The following is a 6017-nucleotide window of genomic DNA, read 5'->3' as shown; positions in this document are numbered from 1 at the left end:
AGTGAAAATACAAAAATCCCCGCTCTCTCCTTATTTACAGGGGAGCATCCTTTTTTCCGCTCTCTCTTTATTTACAGAGAGAGCGCCCCGCTATTTGCTTGCGAATTCCCACTTACCTGGGAACTTACTGGTGCACCACCCTGACTGCTGAAAGTTCTGGATCCTGGGTTCGAGGAATATGTTCCCCGTCCGGGCCACCAATTGCCGCGACCCCTCGCCGGCAAGGGAAAACACGACACAGGATTCTTCCTTCAGCAGTTTATTCAGGCCTTGATTCATGTATCATCTTCTAGTGACCCGCCGCCGAGCACCCAAGCACAGCCTAATAAAGCCTCCAGCATACCAATCTTAAGCTGCCACGTGGACCTTCCTCATAGGGTGGTAAGGGATTGCGTGCCAATTCTCCATATTAGGAGTTGTTTATCACAGGCCACAGTGGAAGCCGGCGCCATCTTCTAATGGCGGCCACGGTCTAATTAGAACGGCTCACCACACCCGGAGCCTCTGGGGCATTCCCACCTCCTAGTTTCTAAGGGGGTGTTGCAAAGCCCGCTGGGTTCTGCGGGTCTCAAGAAGCCTCAGGCGCTAACATCTGAGGGGCTTCCCTTAAGCCGAAGGATTTGGGGGGCTGGCAGGTGGGGGAGGGAGTGCAGGCCAATCTCTGGGGGCCCATGCAGGCCCCCGTCTCCCCTTCCTCTGACTCTCCAGTTAGTCCGTCCTTTCTGACAACAGGTGGAATTTGCGGGAGAAGATAACACCATACCGGGGGCTCACCTTCATGTGACCCTGATCTGATGGGACTGGCAGTGCTGGAGGATGGCACTGTGACCCTTGGAGGATGAAGTGCCCCTCCCTCCTTTCACCCTCTGTACCTTCCTTAATCCCCAGCACCTGCTTTACGGAGAAAGCAGATGGGATCCCCTCCTGTCTACAGCCACCTGGTCACACCACGTCTCTGCCTGTCTCCATCACAGTGGGTGTCACTTCCTGGCCTCCTCGTGGCAGGTCGGGTGAGCCCTGAGCAGCTTGCTCCTGCCGCCTTGTCCCCATCCCTGTCTACACTCTGGCTCTGGTGACACCCCTTCTCCTTTGTGCGGTCCATTTCTCCATCCTCCATGGTCAGTGTCCACCTGTCAGACCTCGCTCTGTCAGACCTTTGGCCCCGCCTCCCCTCTTCATAACAGAGAGGGTGGATGGTAAATGGTTCCCTGTGGGATGGAAATAGAGGACAGAGGTGGTGACAAAGTCTGGCCTGGTGTGTGACAGACTCAGGTCTTCCTGCCCTCAACCTGAGTGTGCGTCTCTCCTCGCCGCGGGAAGACTGCTGCAGGTCGTGCCCCTCCTGGCGGGTCAGGTCAGGGGGGCGAGGGGACCTTGAAGAGAACCTGTGCCTTCATGGACAGAGGTCAGAGGGGCCTGGACCCTGCAGCAGGTCGAAGCACCAGTTCTGGGGTATCATGTTCTGAGCCCCAAGAGACCCGCCAAAAGCCCAAACGGAGTCGCTCCCGCTGAAGTCCACCTGCTGGAGCTAGGGGCTGCTTCCCTGCAGACTGTTCCTCTGACCTGGAAAGTCAGGAAAAGAGAGAGAGCCACCAAGTGTCCCCAACAGGCCAGTTCCAGTTGACATGAGCATGAACTTCCTCCTGCCTTAAGCTTTTCACAAGGAAGTGACCTGATATTAAGCTTCAGTTGTTTTTCTGTTGCTCTGCCCCCTCCACCCCTGAACAGGTAACTTGATCTGACGGATCCCCTCCCTTCTCTGTGGGTGGGGGGATGGAGCCCAGGTAAGGCTGAACCGCGAGCAACACCAGCCCGCTTTGGTTTTGTCAGCTCTCTTCCACCCTCTTTCTGTCTACAAACCCAACCTCTTCTGCTGGATTCGTAGCACACTGATTGCTCTGCTCTAGAACTGAAAATAAAGCCAATGAAAATTGCCAAACTGGGTAGCTGTAACGCGGTCCTTTGACGGTGGCAGAGAGACATCAGTGATTCCTGTTAGTGACGAAGCCATAGGCTCCGTTGGTGCTGCTGAAGGGTGCTCCCTATACTTTCATTTTGGTACTGGGATCGAACCCAGGGATTCCTCTGCAGCTTTTTATCTTGAGACAAGATCTGCCTAAGTTGCTGAAGCTGGCTTTGAACTTGCAATCCTCCTGCCTCGGCCTCCCGAGTCCCTGGGATTGCAGGTGTGAGCCCCTGGGTCTGGCTTGTTCCCTACACTCGAGTTTGAAGGAGATGTTAAATTTCAATCAGAGGCAGTGAAAAATGAAGGTGTGATGCTTTCCCGCCCAAGGTTATGGGCTTGCTGAGTTCCACCCCTGGCTTTTGGATCCAGGTCTTCCTAAGTGTGAACAAGACGTGTTCCTCCCCTGCGGAAATCTCCCGCCCTTCCCCTGCAACCAGGAAGAGATCTGGGCCCTTGCCCGTCTGTCCCAAGCCCCGGGTCCCTCTTCCAGTCCTTTCCTGCAGGCTCCCTCCATCTTACAGCCCCAGGAGCTTTGTCCATACTTATCCTGCCCCTGTGCTGACCCCCTAGCCTCTAGGGGCGGTCACCTAGACTGCTGCCCCTTTAAATGACTGTTAATACTCCTCAAAGGTGTTTTGCTTCCCAAAAGGATTGCCAGAGAAAATTGCAAGGAACCAGCCAAGGAATCTCTGAGTCACTCTGACTGATCTTTCTGACAACCTCAGTAAACCTGCTCATTACGGTACAATATCCCCACAGAGGACAACCTGCCCACCGTTTTCCTGAACTTGTGATGCACGCCCTCAAACTGAGCATGCTCAGGAACATGCCGGCCCTGCAGGGATGAGGAACGCGGACAGGTTCCCACTGGAAGCCCTGGCGGTCTCTGCTGGGAGACTCTGCTTTCAGAATGGTTTCCAGGGCTTGCTCACGTCCTGTAAGAAACCTCGTCACTCTTATCTCCTGCTTGTCATCAGCAAAGGACAAACCCTACAGCCCTACTGTGTGGTCACTGGCTGTAAGCATCTACCTCCTATCTCCTCCCCTAGGCTGTGGGCATCTTGAGGGAGGGCCCTCTCTGGCGGCCACGCCCAGCACCCAGTGACCACCACTGGCAGACACCATGGGAGGCCCACCCCTATCCCCGCAGCCCTCTCTGTCCCCTGCCCAAGGAAGGTTCCCTGCACAGGTTCCTGCCACTCCCAGCTCAGCCCACTCCCAGCAGGTCCTGAGAGCAGGAGGGGTGCTTCTGGCCGGTGGGACTTGGTGGGCCATAGCAGGTTGCGTTGGCCAGAGGGCCGCAGTGAGCCAGAGTCCCATGTCCCCTGTCATAGCCTACACATACAACTTTCCTCTTTTCCACATCTCATTTTTCTTATTGCCTCCTGGGCTCATCTTGTACCACATCCATATTTCAGGGTCACCTTCTGAAGGTGCCCGGGCTCAGACCACGGTTGGAGACACTAAAGAACTATTGAAATGAAGTCTTAGGTCAAATATGGGTGCATGAGTTCAACCAAGGCTCTGGGAGACTGGGGATCTCTGAATCAGAAGAATCTCTGATGCAGGCCAGAAGGAGGACCAGGTCAGGGGACAAGCGTCCCCAAACTATGAGCAGCAAAGCTAGGTAGTGTGAGAAATAGAACGTCTGGTGGGCCGTTTCAGAATTCAGCACTTAGCCTTAAATGTAAAATCAGGATGTCAGAAGGGCGGAGGGAGGGGAGGACAAAATGAAAGTCAAAAGAAGTTAACACAGAGGGTGACGGAGTCACAGCCCTTGTCAAGCAAGAGGCGAGGGAGAAGGACCAATGGCAAGAAGGATCAATATGGGGAAGCCTTCAACCCAAGAGGCCTTTCCACCACCAGAGAGTAGAGGAGGCTCAACAACCCTGTAGGAAGGAGAAAGTGCAACCTAGGAAGACCCTGCCCCCATGGCGCTCAGCCCACGAGCAGCCAGGGAGGGACCTTGTGCTCTAGGGAGTAAAATGCCCATGCCCGTGGTGTTGGCTCTGGGTGAGCCTGCTCCCCGGACACCCACTCAGTGAAAGCCTTGCTTTCTCTGTACCTTTGGTCTTTTAGTCCGTTCTTTGGATTTGGTCACAGGAGCATGTTTCTTGCAGTAGCATTTTTAAAATGCCACGTCAGGGGCTGAGATTGTGACTGAGGCTGGGGCTCAGTGGTCCCGCGCCTGCCTAGCATGTATGAGGCCCTGGGTTCCATCCTCAGCACCACATTAAAGAAAGAAAGAAAGAAAGACCTTGGCGGTTGGAACTCAGTTCGAGGGCCCTGGACTCTACATGGAGAGGAAGGAGGAATGGGGCCGGAAGAGAGCAGGCGTGCGGGAGTGGCGGGCGCTCCTTCAGTCCTGTTGCCCAAGCCTCTGTCCTGGACACCAGCCCAGCAATGAGGACATGGTTTTTGAAAGAGAAGTTGTATTGCTTTGCTAGCAAACAGGTAACACAGGGACTTCTGTCTCAGAGGCCGTGATTCTGCCCATCCAGGGGAACAGGGAGCTTTTAAAGAGGTGATTGATTCAAAGGTGGCCCAGACAGGGCTCATGATTCACATGCTAATCCTTAGATTTTTTGGATCTTCTGGTGCGGTCTCCTAAATCTGAATTACTTGGTTCCCGTGGTGGTACGTGCTCAAGACAGATAACTCTGCCTAGAGTGTGGAAGAAGTGTGATCCTGTTTTCCCTGAGATCAGGGAGGAAGAGGAGAAAAAACATGTCCCCTTTAAAAATAGGGCTATATTTGGTGCTGGGGTGGTGGCCCAGCGGCAGAGCACTCACCTCACACGTGTGAAGCCCTGGGTTTGATCCTCAGAACCACATAAAAAAATAAATAAATAAAATGAAGGTATTGTGTCCAACTAAAAAGTAAATAGTTTTTAAAAATAGGGCTATATTCAAAGCCTATCTACCTCCTATCTCCTCCCCTAGGCTGTGGACATCTTGAGGGAGGGCCCTCTCTGGGGGCCACGCCCAGCACCCAGTGACCACCACTGGCAGGCGCCATGGGAGGCCCACCCATATCCCCGCAGCCCTCTCTGTCCCCTGCCCAAGGAAGGTTCCCTGGACAGGTTCCTGCCGCTGCATTTGAACTTACTGAATCGGGAGTCACCTGGGTGAAAGGTGCAGGGTTCTTGCACAGACTCAGGGCACCTGGGCAGCAGGAAGCAGCGTTTCATTAGCGCTGGCCGAGAGCGCGCGGGTGATGTCTTCCTGTGCCCGCCCTTCCCTGCGAGCTTCTTGGTCTTCTGTCCGTGGATTTGGGTCAAGTGTCCTGTACTTCACAGTCGTAACAGGGTTGTGGAGTCGTGCAGGTTGACAGCAGAGTTGGGCCTGTGCCCTGAGCGTGCCACCCCACCTTTTCCTTGTGCTCCTGTAATTGACGGCGCGTGTCCCTTTCTCTGTTCCAGGAGAGCCCTTATCACGACATAGACACATGGGCTTGTTGGACCGCATCAGGGACACTAGGCACATGAACTTACCAAATTCACCAAACCAGCGAATGACTCGACCATCCCAGTCAGGATGTGTGAGAGGAGTTACCACTAAACTGCAGGATGGGACACTGACCTGTCACCTGGTCACAGGCCGCCTGGCATACTCGCTATAGCCTCTGCCCACGAGGTCACCAGGCTCCCAGCTGCCCACTCTGCTGCTCATCTCAGTCCCTGACCACAGCACGTCAAGGCTGTCCTCAGGGCCTCTCACGTTGACACCCACACCAGGGTCCTCAGCTCTGCGCTGACCTGACCCCCACAGTGACCCTACATCTGAACTGACTCCTTGAATGACCTCCTTCAATCCTTGGCTTCTTCACCATTTGCTGTGTGACATGTGATCATTACAATTGGATGGGACAGAGGCCTGGCCATCACCGTGGTCAGGACTCTAGGTGAAACCAGGAGTCCTCAGTGAAGTCAGGTGGATGGGACACAGCTGTGAGGCCACCAGAGTCCACAGTGTGGAAAGACAAACTGCCAGTCCCTGTTACTGGCACAGCTGCTCGTGACACAGGGGAACGAGGGGGTGGTGTGACCACT

The sequence above is a fragment of the Marmota marmota genome, unplaced genomic scaffold, assembly GCF_001458135.2.
Source record: "Marmota marmota marmota unplaced genomic scaffold, marMar, whole genome shotgun sequence".
In the NCBI taxonomy this organism is placed as follows: domain Eukaryota; kingdom Metazoa; phylum Chordata; class Mammalia; order Rodentia; family Sciuridae; genus Marmota; species Marmota marmota.
This window is presented reverse-complemented; position numbering follows the sequence as displayed.